The sequence below is a fragment of the Rhodnius prolixus genome, unplaced genomic scaffold (genome assembly GCF_049639745.1).
Source record: "Rhodnius prolixus isolate KJV_2025 unplaced genomic scaffold, Rpr scaffold_1, whole genome shotgun sequence".
NCBI classification, from domain to species: domain Eukaryota; kingdom Metazoa; phylum Arthropoda; class Insecta; order Hemiptera; family Reduviidae; genus Rhodnius; species Rhodnius prolixus.
Genome location: NW_027411581.1, coordinates 1,414,969 through 1,431,017, shown reverse-complemented (window position 1 = coordinate 1,431,017; position 16,049 = coordinate 1,414,969). Strand labels below are relative to the sequence as shown.

Sequence of the window (16,049 nt, the reverse complement as noted above, 5' to 3'; positions counted from 1 at the left end):
GGCGCTTCCCACTCCACCGCGCGCGATGCGTCACAGTCCTCGCTTATTGTAATGAATTCTTTGATCCTTTAGCTATCCAGTGGTTTAATTTAATTTTGGATGTAGACGATAGATTCGAAACTATAATGCCAAACTGTATCCCCCGATTTTGTTATTAGGTGTGGTTGGATTGCCTCCATATGATGGCAAATTTAAAGACGTATTCACGTCAAAAAAAAGGAACAAACATGATTGTGGCAAAAAATCAATCGCTCAATCTGCACATTGTGTCTGTTTCTAACGCGTAACCGTTGCAGAATCACAGTTTCGCATCGCACGGTTTTTCACTAGAGATTCCTGCATCAATTACCTAAATACGGAAGCTGCAGGTGTAGATGTTCTATCAGCACAACTTCTCTCTGAAATTATTCGACTACCAGAGTTGTTGGACAACAGGTGTTCTCTCCTCATTCTGTTTGTAGATGACGTAATCAAACCTTTGAAACGGCAGGTTTTCAGCTGACGCAGATCCACTGGAAACTGTGACAGACTGAAATACAATTACGTCATAGAATACCTAATTTATTGCCAATCAAAAGAAGAGGTCTGTTTGGGTGGTTCTCCAATGCTACCTATACTCTGTTCCCAATTATTGGAAACCCATTGAATATTTCTCTCAAAAGCTTTTTCACGCTTTGTTGCTCTTAGGTATTTGTTGGAAATATATAGTTAGCAGAGAATTGCTGTATGACGTCATTTCTTAGTCATACATTTAGTGACAAAATTTACACGGGAAAATGTTTTAAAATCCACCGAGGAAATTTGGTACGCTCAGTCTAATTTCTCTTTAACCAATTTTCGATGTTCCTATTCGTCCATTTTCTTCGATTTACGAATAAACCAAACAAATTTCTCTTTCTGGAGTGCAATGACCCTTAGAGGAAAGCCTACCTCTGTACCCCCTCCCGAACTGATTCTACAACGAATTTTCATTAAAGAAAAAGGTCAGATAACAGCTATTTCTAGTTTTCACTCACCGAGCCCTGGTTAATGCCTACACAAGTGTAGTTTTTCCTTAGTTCAAATCAATAATTTATTAGCAAAACTCTAAACTTAAGTTTTAAAAGCGAACTCTGAAGTTTAGATTAGGTTAGGTTATTAAATTTAGAATATTCAATTAACTAGAACTTTAATATGTAAAATTTATAAAACAGATCAAAATTACTGAACTCAATTTTAATTTAATTTTTTACAAACTATTTTTTTTTTTATATACATATAATGTACATTCAAAATATATAATGGGAAACAATTGTTGTAAGAAGCTCCTATAAAGAAAAAAAAAACCTAAGGGCCAACAACTGGATTCGAACTCATGATCTCTGCGATGGAAACCAGTATTCGTTAACCACTCAGCTATTCCGTGCTGTACAGTTGTGTTATGTTAACTTTGAGATTACTGCAAATGATTCAATTTTAGGAATTTTTCCAAAAAAGTTTTAACACAAACGCGTGAAAGTAGTCACCAAAACGTCCATAAAACTTTTAAAATGTATTTTTAAATTACAAATTGTGATAATCTATTAAATTTAAAATAAATTCCTTCGTTTGTACGAATAGTGGAAAAATGAAAGTATTACTAACCAAGCACACTTGGCGGAGTGCAGAAAATGGATCGAAAGTTTTTCTAATTTTCCCAGGTAGGAAGTAGAGTATTCACTTCCAATTTTACATGATTCGGAAAATGAGACATCGATGTTTTGTAATGTAATTGGTTTTCTTAACCTGTGGAAGAGAAAATAAAAAAAAAGAAGTAAGAAAGAGACGTACGGAAATAAAAGGAAACTGAGGCTGCAAAGAAAATTTGGAAATGAGAAGTATGGTACAAGGACATTTGTACGACTTCTTGGGCGAAAGTGGGCGTCTAGGGAGCACACACATTTTGGGATGGAATCCACAACAACCCACACAGTAGGGAGGATAAGGGAGTGCTCTCCAGCTTCTTCTTCTGGCGCAGAGAGCACTTAAAAGGAGCACCGAACACAAGAGCGCTCCATCCACTATGTCGCTCCAGCGACATTCACTCCAGTCCGTTGGTCTGTTTGTCAACTCCCAACTCTCCTCCATAATCCAATCCCAACACACATCCTTCTACAATAACCGCTGCTCATCCTCTCGCCGCTCTTCAAAGCAACACAAACTCCAACAACATCCTCCACACCCCAGCACCCTCCACAAAAAAAGGAAACAAAATGGTTTCCTCCCAAGTTCACAGTGGCTACTTGAGTTCAAGTCGTTTGACCTTATTTTCTTTATTTTTATTTTTTGTAAATTATTTTATTGCCACGGTTATAACCTAAAATGTTTATTAAACCTGACTAGAAAGTCTCATCAACCACAGGAACACTGCTGTGGCCACTCTCACGACTTCCTGTTCTTGCTATTCCCAAGGTTCGAACTCAGTAATATTCTTCAAACCCGGAATGTTCACGCCATCACTAATCCTGACCAACACTACACAGTCCGTAGCTTTACAATAAAGCTAACTCCTTGCCGAAAAAAGCTCTAAAACGAACTTCCCAAGAGAAATGATAAAAGAGAAAGTACTAAGTGCGGTAAACTGCATAAGAGGATCACAGAAAAGCCTAGCAGCCATTTTCCAGGACGAGAACAATCCAATCAGTGCCCGACACTGCAGGGCATGACCACTATGTATGAAAGATATTGGGCTGCCAGACAGAAAATGGCTTAACACCTTTGTCGCGGGATATGGGAGGAGGGGAAAGTGCGACGTGGAGAATCTGTTGCGAGTCTTCAGAAATTTGTTTTGCGTTGTCCTGGAGTTTCTTGATGTTAACTACTACAAGTCCAGGCTCTAGGCCAAGAGCAGGCGTAGAGCAACATCGGTCTAATGACTACTTTGTAGCGGAAGAGTTTGTTAGTCACAGTAATTTTGGAGTCACGTGAGACCAATTTTTAAAATGTCTAAAATGGCTTAGGAGACTTCAAAACTCCACATTTCCGGTGAAACCAAAAAAGATGCGTAATTACTGCTCTTCCTGTTCCTGCTAATTTAATGAAAAAAAAAATATATAACTTGCCAAAAACCGCAAAATGTGCTTGGAAATGTTTCACTTCCGTTAAAGAGATTTCCTTCCAATTGTAAATATAACTAGCGAGGTACTCAGCTAATGAGGCCGTACATTATACTGAGATATAGCAGGAAGCTGTTAAATCTGTCCAAGAAGCATTTTCCCCAGCGGCAATGTATCAAACAAAGAATTTTAAATTCATCAAGCATCAAATAAAGAACCCCCTCGCTGAACGAAAAGAGTGAGTGATTAACCGCAGACTAAGTGCCACGCATCAAGTTTAAATGCTTAGAAAGCTCTCTCCCTCCTCTTTTTTTTTTTAATTCTGTAAGCTCTAAGATATTCATCACCCTGAGGAATATTTGATGAGAAGAGAACACGAGAGATATTTTTAGCCGGGGAATATGAACGCTATTTTAATAATTTAACGGGTGAAGCCTGCAAAAAGAGAGGCGTTATACCCGGGCATTATCTGAGAGAACTGGTTATGCCCGCGAGGAGATTTGGCCCGCCCCTCCCACAATAAATCATTACATGGTTTTGGGGGGGGAAATGCCTTCATGTTTCTAACTTGTAATAAATGGAAGATTTTATGAAACAATAAAAGCATTCATCGCGATTAGCCTCCCCGTACGCCCCCTCCACTAGACTAGTTCAGAGCTCGCAGTCCCGTCCAGAATATCGCCTTAATACTCTACCCTTACTCTAATTTATAAAATACTTTATTAAAATAAATTATCTAGAGCAACGAGGTACACCAAAATTAGGAAAATCCAAAATGTACGGAGCGATCGTAGTACTACCTCTTTACAACAGGAAGAACAAGTAGTAATAAAAAGAGAATAATTGTGGCCGAAATTGTGTGGAAGTAAATATAAAATGGGACCCAGCTGGAGAAGAGGTGTGGTGCTCGAAGTAGAATGAAATTCAATCAGTGGGTTGTGTAAATAGAGCTGAAAGCTATCAGCCAGAGAGCCATCGCCATCAGAGTTGGACAATCAGCCACCAATCATCAGGTTCCATCATTGTCCCACGGCAATACAAGTCCACTTGATTCAAATCAACCTAGTGGCACTTGGAATTCTAACAATAATTTATATTCTTAATGGATAATAAGAGACATCACCTGAACTGAAGTGCCCATCAATTCACTTGAAAAGCCCAAAAAAAGGAAAGAGGCAGCGGAAGAGAATTGGAATGGGCCGAATTAATATGATCAAGTTTTCGATTAAAGGAAAATAGAAAATTTTTAAATTCGCATTTTCTCGGATAGTCAGGCTGCTCTACGGGCAATTAGTTCCTATCAGGTTAACTCAAAACTGGTTTGTGACTGTCTGGGTGCCCTGAAGGGTAGTGACCAAAATAAGGTCTTTCTGGTCTGGGTACCTGGCCATTCAGGACATAAGGGGAAACGAAGCGGCAGATTTATTGGCCCGGGAAGGCTCTGCAAGACACTTCGTTGGCCCGGAGCCCTGTTTTGGGATTCCGAAGTGTGTTAAGACTGCGACCATTTACTTATGGGTACAGAGTAGGTCTCAGGAGTGGTGGCTTAGCCACCACTGGGCAGAGACAGGCGAAGGAGTTTAGTAAAGGTTATTCGCCGAGGCTGACTGCAAAATTAATCCGTCAAGGCCGTGTGGGGCTATAAGGATGATTGTAGGCCTATTAACTGGCCACTGAAGGCTCAGAAAACACATGCATCGCATGGGCCTGGCAGATGATAGCCTTTGAAGGTTCTATCAGGAAGAGGAGGAGGATACGGCACTGCACGTATTGTGTCAGTGTGAGGGGCTCGTGTGGCTAAGGATGTTACTTCTTGGAGAGGAAAAACCAAGTCCTGTGAGCTTTACTCAAGAGTCACTCTCCAGCATTAAGAGTCTGATTAAAAGTTCAGGTCTGGAGGGTGAGCTTTAAAGTTAGGGGAGCCACAATAGATCCAAAGGGGTCGTAGTGGCGTAGGCCTTGAGGCCGCCCTAGTCTAATCTAATCTAATCTAAATGCGCACTTTATTGGGGGGTTCGGATACTCGATTGACAGAGATTCCAAGTGTCTCAGAATTGACCTGAGCACACTGTCCAAAGCACACTCTCTGCCGACAGTCCATGATGTATGGAAAAAATGGTTTCGGAACCATTCTCGGGGCTAGGTTTGGCCAGGCTTTCCGGTAAAGTTAACTTTCAGGGTATCGAACAGGTCACAAACTGTACAATGCTGGTAAGAATTAAATGTTTTAGAGTTTAAAGGAAACTGTAAAGTTAAGACCTTGGGGGGAGAAGTCGCTCCCGGAAGTCGAGCGAGCGCGTGTTCATGTTATTAAACTTTTCTTAGATAAATTATTTTTAATTTCACGCCCTACGAACAAACTAAAATACAGTGAGCAGTTGACAATCCGCGTCAAAGGCTGAACTCAACTCTTACCGGATATTTCAGAGGGTAAAGCAAAGAAAAAAAAACAGACCTGGCTTTAAAAAAAAACAATTAAAGCTGCTGGTTTGGCGGCTGCCTTGATAATGAAAAGAACGGAAATAAAGTCCGTCCAGAGAACAATAGGTTGGCAAACTTGGGTGCTTTGCTGTGGGAAGTAAAACAATGTAAAGACCCATAAGTTAGTGCATACAAAACTGGGTGAGGAAGTGAGGGTAACGGAGGGGGGTTCAGCGCTCGCAGTGCAGCCAACCTCTCAAGTTTAGGGACTTTAAATGCAAAAGTTGCTCTGCTCATGGCTTTGTCTAGGAGAATTGTCTATTCTGGCCGCGTAGATGATAGTGGGGAAACTATCTTCTAAGAAGATCCTCCACTTCTGGGCTCTCTCTCTACTGGTCCAGGATGGAGCATCTTTTCTATAATACCCGTCAGGGATCAGGAAGGTGTACCGTCAAAAAAAAAAAAAAGACTGTAGCAACCTCCTTTTTTTATGCAAACGAAGGGCCATAGAAAAGCATTGCTCCCTTAAGTAGCCAACTTACTCCCTACAGCTAATCACTTCGAGAGTGCTGAGAGTTCGCTTCGGCTTAATGCAGCTCTTTAAAGTTTTGATACCAGCAAAAAGTTCTTCCCTTTAAATTGTAAGAAAAGTTATGGCTGAAAATCAAGGTTGTGGTTATACGTCATTAATAAAACAGCTGACGGTACATTGACAAAACTTTTAGTCATCGACTTCCGGTTTAGGACATACGCTTTATTAATGTGGTGGTAAATGAAAAAAAAAAAAAAATTACATCGGCTACCCGCCTTCTCCACCTAAATCTCTCCTAAATCGTGGGCGTAAGAGCTGCCTGTAAGAGGCATTATGGGTAACGGCAGAATTCACGCTAAACTTACCAGCGTAAGAAAGAAGTTCTACCACCCTTACAGTGTTCGAGCCTCGAAAAGATGTGCGGCCCCCTCGCTTAAAATTTGACAGTTGGATCTGGCCGTCTACAGTTGGCAGAACTGGAGAAGAGGAAGGAGTGGGGGCCTTCAGCTTGTGCCTGGGAGTTTTGTGGCCAGTTGGCCCGGGGGCTTCTCACTAGGTTAGTCACCTTGACTGTACGAAGGAGTTCAGCGTCAGTTAGCACATGGTCAGCACTTAATAGCCAGGGTCCCAGCCATCCTGTGTGCCTTAGGGAAAAAAACAAAATGGGGAACTCTGTTTTCGTTTTGTGTTAGATCAGGTGCCTGTGTCAAATATTATTGTTGAACAAGTCAGTCTGTGTTGCAAATTGTAAAACAAACGAAAAGAACTGTAAGTCTTATTAATTATATTTTAGGTCTAGACCAGTACTTGTATCTTTTGGTGTTCTTGTTTTGATTGTAAAATAAAATTATTTTGTTCCTCTAAAGTATTCGGTATTCTGATTTTTTGTGGCGTCCCACACCCTTTCCTTTATTTTGTTATTTTATTTGCACTTTATTATCTAGCTCTCCCACATTTTGTACTTTTGCAAAGTGTTTTCATACAGTAATCAAGCTTCTTCTAATCGCCTCGACATGGCAGCCAAATTCAAGTTTATCTTAGCATGCTTATACGAACTGTGGTGTGAGGATAGCCAACAAGAACAAGATTTTTTTTTTTTTTTTTTTACAGAAAAGGACATTTCAGGAGATCAATGGCTCCTGAATAGAAGAGCCATATCTAACACCTTTACTCTAATCCAGAGGTCGCCCAAATGGTCTACATAGACCCAGGGGTCTATTTAATAAAAGTAGGGGTCGATCTGAGCCTGGGGGGCGAAGGAAAAACAATTCTTTTATATGCAAATCACACATATCTAGGTAACTGCTGCATGTAAAATTTTGTGAATGTTTTTATAATTGACTTAATCTCAGTTTCTTTGTAGAAAATAAATTATTAAACGTATATTTATTCGGGTGAAACAAGTATTTATACGTACCAGCGCGCATTATCGGGCATCTTGAAGCAAAAGACGGCTTCTTAAAAATTTAAAAATAAGCAAATTTTGGACAAATATAAATTTTAATGCAAAATTATGTAAAACTTTACGAAATAGTTCAGCCATTTTAATGCTGGTGTTTCCAAGTTCCTGAATGGTTGAAGCCGGTTTCAGTCACTTAAATTCAATCTTAACTAAGTACAGAAATAAATTAAATGTGGAGTTTCGAGGGGGATTTAAGATTAAAATTGACCAATTTCGAACCCAATATAGTGGAACCTTGCAAAGAAACACCCAGGCACACACCCATCTCATTAATTAAGAAGCAATACTGTAGTTACTTTACTTATTTATAATTACTTATTATTTAATAAATATTAGTGTTTAAATTTCAAAATTAAGATATTTTTTTTTTTTTGCGCATCAACAGCTGAGGTTATTAGCGCCCGGAGCTTTTTCCAGTGCACTGCCGGCCTCCGGACAGTGTTCTCTCGTTACAGACAACACTGTCCATCACCGGACAGTGAGCTGTAAGAAGCTCCTAGGAAGAGAAAATCTAAGGGTCAGCAGCTGGATTCGAACCCGGGACCTCCGCGTGGGAGTCCAGTATGCTAACCGCATAGCTAATCCCTTCCCTTAAGATATTTTTCATAAAACTATTTCTTACACAATGTAAAATTACTTTAATAAATGTTTAAAATCATAAAATAAATATGAGAGATAAATTTTATTTTAATTAACTGAAAATTACTTTTGTAGGGGGTCGATAGAGATTTCGAAGAATTATTCAAAAACGTTTGGCGACCCCTGCTCTAATCTGTACCATCGACATCACCATGATTATGTATTATACATATAAGTCTAAAGTTTTCCCATGTTTTCTATAATCCATCTGAGAATAGTTTCAATTTTTATATTTCTAAGCATTTTTCTACCCATTCGACCCGTACCACTTCACTTTAGAATTTATAAAAATCATTTTATAGTACGCAAGGGTTCTGATAATGTTAATTTTCTATGAACACTAAAAATGGGGAACTGTGCACAATGCTAGGGAGTAAGACATGGTGGAAATAAGGATGTCTCCCAGGACAATGGAATCAGAGGTGGAAAAATTCTCCTTTTAAAGCCTAAATCCCCTGGCTAAGCTGAAGGGGTTTTTGAAAAGAAAAGGCGGCTGGCCCGGATATCCTGTAGAGGTATGTGTTCGTGCGTGTGTAGCTAGTGACTAGGTTGGACAATGGCACTGTGTGTAGATCTCCTTGAACTCCGGGGCGCTCTTGTTTGCAGGAAGGGCGGTCATTGTGATTGTGGGTTAGCAGATCCTGTGGTAAAGCCTGGATTCCATCCCCGGGACCTAGTTCCTTGTCATCAACTCCCACACTAACAACTCATTCGACTGTTTAACCTTCTACTTTAAACAATTTGCACTTTTGGCTTTATAATTTTAAGTAACCGCCATGAGTTTATGGTGAACAATTTTCCGTGCATAATATATTGGAACTCCAGTCAGGCCTGACGCTAAATTTTTAAACGGAATTTCACAGAATTTTCTTCTTTCAAATATGGGTTTTTTGCTTAAAAGTTTTGGTTACCCACATCCCCCTAGAGGCACAGTGTAGAGATAGAAAGGCATTACATGGTTTATAAAATTGTGGAGTCAGTAGAAAGAATGATAAAACCAAAGGCACTTTTTCTTTATTTTTATTGCACAAGTGAGTAAAGTTTAGTTTTCACTCACGAGTTACCCTGCACTCACGAGTTACAAGAGAAAGGGAAAACACTTTCCTCTCTAATGGCAGGGCTTGCCCAAATTCACCCTTTTTTCCTTTTTAGCCACATTGCTGTAGTCGATAAGCTGCTCCAGGGTGACAATAAATTCTGCTGCACAAGCACCAGTTTTCACTGGTAACAGCATCCAAACTGTGGAACCTAGATCTCATTAGATCGACGGATAGCCCATTCTAGCGAGATAATATAAAATCAATACCCTTGGTTCTAGTGTTTATAATGCTTGGAAATTGGGGCGAAAAATCAAAGCCCGGCTTCGCTCTCACAACAACAACAAAAGAGTGGGGAAAATTGAAATTAGTCAAGAGCCAATAATGTGGCAGGTTATAAAACCCAATGGTGAGTTCCGTGTGTGTGTGTGTGTGTGTGTGTGTGTATGTGGAAACGGAAATAGAAGTCGAATTTTGACTGAATGCAATACAACACTGGCCATTACATATTCAGTTAAACAGTATCTAGATACACTGGTGTGGCTGGGATAGTAGTAAATAATGGAGCATTCTAGCTCACTTTTGCTTGTTTATACTAATCTATGCAGGAAAACAACTTCACTCCATTTCCAGTAATAAATAACTTACCTCGAAATTACACATTCAAGTAATGCAATTTACATTAATTACAGTGTGACCTCACAGATGATTCAAATACCAAGTCTAAAAATGGAAAAAGCTTCATATTCTCTGTTAGCCATTTTCTGAACGGAATAAGTGGCTTGCGCACTGGGATCTTGGTTTCTAATTGACTCTTAGATGCAACAATAGGGACAATGTCTTAAGCCTTGTAGTGGTTGTAAAGATAAGTTCTGTTATCCTCAAAGGGAAGCTGGATAACTTCTTCCTGTATTCAAATGTTAGTGCTCAAATCACCGGATTTCCGGCACTACAGATCCTTCATCACTGGCGCTGCATCACTAATACCCCGTTTGTGCTCCCCGGAAGTGCTCTTAATCCAAGTTAGAACTGCGTGTGCGACCTAAGAGGTCGCATAGTTTAAACGACATCTGGTGACGCCGTTTTGGAGAGAATCCTCGAAAAAAAAACATTAAAGAGGTATTTCTGGTTCAAGAACTTTCATAGCTAAGTTACTGTCGGGACCAACAAGGAAATAGCAAATTTCAGCTTCGTGCTTTATTTCGTGAGCAAGTAACTTCACCCACCATTTCCTTTAAAAATAAAAGTCTCTTCGGACTTAGGGGGACTTCAAAGCGTGTATTTCCTTGTGAATGTTACAGATAGCAAAGCTTCCACTTGTAAACGGTTAAACGGAAGTAAAAAAGAAAAAAAAAGGACATTTTTGAGATGAAATAGGATTTAACAAACATACAGACAAAATCAGCTGATCTCGCGCCTCAGATAAATTAGCAAGTTACCACAGGAGCCAACATCCGCCACCTGTAGAGCACCCCAGTCCCTAAATCATACAGGTCGTCACACTTAACTGGAAAATTCCTTAATTTTACACTCGTGTTTCTCTTTTTTTTTTTTTACTTTCTTTCACCAAGGTAAGGAAAATCATTCAAGTTTTCGATATGGAGTTTTTCCACCGGAAATGTCGTGTTTTGAGTACGGAAAAGTGGGTTTTAAGAAAATGGTTCCTGTGTGTGTGTGTGTGTTTGCGCATGTATCTGCTCAACTAAAAATTGCGGAAAGCGGAAATAGAAATTTAGATTTAGCACTTCCTTGGGACCAGCCTGCAACTCGCGCGACCACAAACCCGTAACCGGAAGTACCACTTTACTGGGCAAACTTTTTGACTTGGGGGGGGGTTTGAGAGATTTTCTCAAAAGGGTTTTCCTTTAAACGTCCCTTTAAAAGTTGAAATACAACTTTCTAATTGATTAATTTTTCCCGGAAAATGCGATTAAAGAGGGAAGTGGCTCTAAGGAGAGAAGAGGTTGCTCAAAATTATTATTTCAGTATAATTTACGACTCTGCGTGTTTTATTCTTAAAATAAACTTCGAATAATTTTTTTTGAATAAATTTTCGAGTTCGTAGCTAATTGCCTAATTACCGGAAGTACTACGTTACTCAATAGATTTTCCACGTTTCCGAGATTTTTCCCTTCAGAAAATGTCTACTAAATTTTCTGTTAACTTCCTGTTTATGTCAATAGTTATTTGAATAATTTTTTCGAGGAAAATCCGTTTTAGGCAATTTGAGAAGTTTTACTAAAAGTCAACAATTTGATACTTGCAGTAGGTAACAGAAAGTCGCCTGAATCTTCAAACAAGACTATTATTGGTTTCAGGATCAAAATGGCATTTTTTTTGTTAAACAGGAAACAAATTGATTGATGTTTTAGAATAACTATTGTCAAAATTACTGAGAGAAATGAAATGAATCGATCGATAAAATTACTGTAAAAATTTACCCAAAGAAAAATCTTCTTTCTTGGCCAATAAAAAAAGTAATACTCAAAGCATCGCTGGCGCACTTTTGATTTCTTGAATAATTTTTAAAAAGGAAATAAAAAGTATTAATTTAAGAAAAAAAAATACGAAATAAGAAATAAGGTGAAAAATAGGAAATGAAATCGATGTAGAGTGAAGAACATTGCCGAGATCGATGTGAATACGAATGCCCGGCGGTGGAAGTGACGCGGACACCCTGTTCGCACTCACTGACTGCTCACTGAGTGAGCGGGTTAGTCGGCCCTACTCGGCAGCCTGTTGCCCCATCGTCGCCCGCACATGCGTCCCCATTTCAGTGCAGGGCAATGGTCTTTCCCTTCACTTCTTCCAACCTTTGCAGACTTTCACCTGAAGGAAGGTAGGTAGGGTCCTGGGCTGAAATATTTAACAACGACCTGTGTCTCCTGGATCCAACTACAGAAATACGCAGATAATCTAATAGCTGTGGAATTCCAAGCTTCTCAGACGACAGGAAGAACGGTTGGGAAGTGGGAAGTAATTGCGTACAATTGTTTTCACCCGTAAAACACATTGCGTGTGTTTTGTGCAAGTAAAATACACCAGTCCAAAGGCTGAAAATGGCCGGAAGCTTAAAATACATGTTCGGCTTGCTTTTGAACCTGATACCCGACGATAAGACTCCACTAAAAGTGCAGCTCCTTTATAGACAGATTTTTTTTTCCAAGACTTCCTCTTTAGAAATAGTTCCGTTTAATTTTTAACCATTTTTCCCAAGACAATGTTGAGGGCAATTCCTGGAAAAGGGGCCTTAGAACATATCTCTAATGACCATTTTAAGACAATGTACGTCCTATCTTGTAATAAGTACCAGCCAACCAAAGTTGTATAAAATATTCTCAGATCTAAATGTTAGATCTTCGACTGCTTGGGATGTGAAAAGATCATAATGACAGAATCCGGTCAGACAGCTGTGTTCATGAACTTAGGGTGGTTTCTTTTATTCGTCGGATTCAACATTGGACAACCAATCACTTCTTTAGCTGCACGTTTATCCAATAAGATTCAGGAAACTAGCTTTCATTAAAAAGCAATCCGCCATAATGGATAGTATAATAACATGGCGGACCTACTTCTCCCATATCCAAGCCGATTTTAATTTTTCCTTCTTTTTCCCTTAAATCATAAAGGTAAAGCAATAAATATGGAAGACATTGAATAGCTATTTTCGTCTTGAATTTTTATTGATTATCTGATAATTTATCAAATACTTTAACAACAAAAATCTTAACAATATTTTTCTATGAAATAAATAGGGTTGAATAATTATCCTATCAGAAAAACAGAGGTGGAAGTGTAAAATATGGGCGGATAGGATTACCAATCAGAAGCTGGAACTTTCATGATGACCACGCCCACTGCCAGCCTATTGCTACCGGATTAAAATGGCTGTTAGTTGTATTTATAACTAGTAGATTTATAGCTCTAATGATTTTCCTTTATCACTTGTGCACACCCTACGTACATCTAGACCAGTTGTGCACAACATGAAATCATTTTCATTTTATATTTTCGTGATTTTCTTTAACGCTTGTTTTCATTGGTTACCAGGTCGACTTATCATGGCATTTGGAAATTTTTTGCCCGGAAAAATGATTTCCAAGAGATTCTAATGAACTAAAACCTCAAGCTTCACTCTAAAGTGATTCTTCAGAACAATTTACTGTTCTATGGGCATTGAAAGCTATGCTAGAATATCTGGTTCTTAGAAAACCATGCTCTAAGTTTACTGGCTTCTTCGGAAGGGCTGGACCACTATTTTCTGTGTATTTTAGCGCTGACTGTTTTGATTTGAACCCTACAGTTTGTATTGTAAACGTTTCTCTGGAAGCATTATGATGTGAGTACTGAGATCAGAGTGCCCGGCTGCAAAGGGAAGGGAGTCCGGTGAAGTGAAGAGACCAAAGGGTTTGCTATCTGATCTCTTAGATCTTAGTCAGAAACTTCTTAATTGCACCCCACCAACTACATTTAGGTGATAAACCTTTGAAGCTTCAAGGGGATTCGTAAATTATAATTACTGCATGAAAAGGTTGTGCGAACATCCGAACATTTCAAGGTGAGTACCTCTTTTGTACAAAATCAATGATGGCGCAGCGATCGGCACTTTCTTTGTAAGATATTTTTAGCATGTTAATTTTTATAAATTATTGGAGTGGGGCCTCTCAATCAAGCCGCCGGTACACACTTGACCTCCAACAAGCCGTAGTCTTGCTTACAGTGGAGGTCTTGGCAGTACAAATATCTTTTAAAATATTTATCCAGAAAGATTCCATTAAAGACTTTTTGTCTTAGACTTCCAATTAAAGAACCATGTTCATGTTCAAGTGCCAAGTACGAGGTAATTTTTAATCGTTTACACATTGCTAGCGCATTATAAGTCGCATTACTGAAAATACGAGTTTAAAAAAAACAAATTGCTTAACCGAAAGTGCCTCTTTAGACGCCGGATATTTATTTTTCGCGGGAAGGGACTGTAAAGTGCCATTTTGGCATTATGTTTAGTTTTACAAACTGTATGAAGTTAATAGAAACTTGAATTAAAAAAGTTTGAACCTAGAGAGGAAGTGGAGTGAGTGACTCACCAGACTTCCGCCCCGCCATTTATAAGCCTTCATAATAACATGAGGTTTGTTTGTTTAGCATATGATACAGCCGTAGCAGGGTCTTGGGAGTTCAAGCGCACAGAGCAACTGGCCTGAATCGCTGAATGTACATGAGTGAAGGATGAGGCTTATTATCCTGCAGAGGACAGCCACGATGACAAGGAAGCAGTCAGTGGGGGTGAGGCGTATCCAGCCATCCTGCTGGACAATTCCAGCTCATAGATCACGCAGCTACATTCCTGTCCCGCAACCCCGCCTCTCCAGGCTACCTCCTGCAGCACCGAGATGGAACCATCTCCACTCTCCAGCTACCCCATTATAACTTCCTCGTACTTCTTTGCTCCTTATTCACTGCTACCTCAGGTGTGTCATGTCTATCAGAATACACACAGATGATCGATGGCACTGATCGATCTTCTGCTTTCTTCTAATCTCATTGTTCCTTTATAATGTCTGAGACTTATGAAGTAGTTTCCAATGTGTTACGCATGTGAATTAGGAAATATATGAAATTTACCAAAGTCATTACTACCATACCTGTAATCAGTAGTCGTAACGTCCCAGAGCTAGATTCAGATATCTCGGGTTTAGTACGTAGATAAAATTCATCATCCCAGAAATGCAATCAAAAATCTGGGATGAACAACTCAAGCGACTTTCTCTAACTTGAAACCATCCCATCCCATTACACTGAATTGGGAGTTTTCAGACAAGACCAACCACACTGACGCCTAAGATGTCTACTGTTTCTGGAAAAATGATTTTTTATTTTTTTATGATTTAAGGCGCGTTAACATCTCGAGGTTATTGGCGCCCGGAGCTTTTTTCAGTGCACTGCCGGCCTCCGGCAGTAAATAACAGCAGATGTAACAACACTGTTACATCACCGGACAGTGAGCTGTAAGAAGCTACTAGGAAGAGAAAATCTAAGGGTAAGCAGCTGGATTCGAACCCGGGACCTCCGCGTGGGAGTCCAGTATGCTAACCTCATAGCTAATCCCTTCCCTCTGGAAAAATGATGCTTCCGGTTGACTGACTTCCTATTGTCTTGTCGATTACAATGGCCGCAGCTACGCCAAATGTCGAAAGTTTCCACTTCCTGCGTTTTTTTGAGTTACGCTGGCCGCAAAACAAACAGACAAAATTCGTTGAAAAATCACCAAAAATCTGTTCATATGTAATCGCACTTCCCGCAGCTTTTGCGAAGAAAATTTGATCTACAATGATAATAAATACTTTCATATTTAAATCAAGGAAAAGATACCAGATGGTGGTGATTCTGGATAGGTACCAAGGTTTGAAATTGGGAAAAATGATTTTAATGAAGCAATTATCAGTTTCAATTTCTCGCATTTCTGACGATTAAGAATGAATTCCCGTTTATCGATTCGCAGGCCGCGATAATGGCACTGACTACTTAGGCTGGAAACATAGTGGAGCGGCGAGCAAAGCGGCGAAATCAAACACAAGTTAACCGTATGGGCCCGCGCATAGTGGAGAGCAAAGCAAAGATAGAGTAACGTTATCTACAGAGTGTTTGTTTTCGCCGCTTTGCTCTTCGCTATCATCGCCGCTTTGCTCGCCGCTCCACTATGTTTCCAGTCTTAGGGTACGTTCACAACGGAGCTGTGAGCATAGATGATAGCGGAGATGATAGCAGTGATGCATCAGCGCTTATAGAATAACCTAGTACATTCTTATGTGAGCGTGCACAACGAAGCTTCGACTAGTGACTCATACTCGCTGCTATAAACGAGCATAGATGATAGAATTGAATTT

At 39.6% G+C, this 16,049-nt stretch overlaps 1 protein-coding gene and 1 long non-coding RNA gene across 7 annotated transcripts in view; one reads left to right on the top strand and one right to left on the bottom strand.

Annotated features, from left to right (window-relative positions):
- LOC141452258 (GTPase-activating Rap/Ran-GAP domain-like protein 3) overlaps positions 1-16,049 on the bottom strand; it is a 387,611-nt gene that overhangs the window by 292,633 nt on the left and 78,929 nt on the right. For 2 of the 6 annotated variants that reach the window (XM_074124251.1, XM_074124256.1), the window contains exon 1: positions 11,607-11,870. The exons of 3 other annotated variants lie outside the window; for them this stretch is intronic. The gene's annotated coding sequence lies outside the window, so the exon portion shown is untranslated. Of the gene's footprint in view, positions 1-11,606; positions 11,872-16,049 lie in introns of those variants that run through there. One more of the 6 variants, XM_074124261.1, reaches the window with a different exon arrangement.
- Positions 6,573-14,786, top strand: LOC141452581 (uncharacterized). Its single transcript, XR_012457470.1, has 3 exons — positions 6,573-6,795; positions 7,138-7,325; positions 14,308-14,786. It is a non-coding gene; the product is annotated as an uncharacterized lncRNA (long non-coding RNA).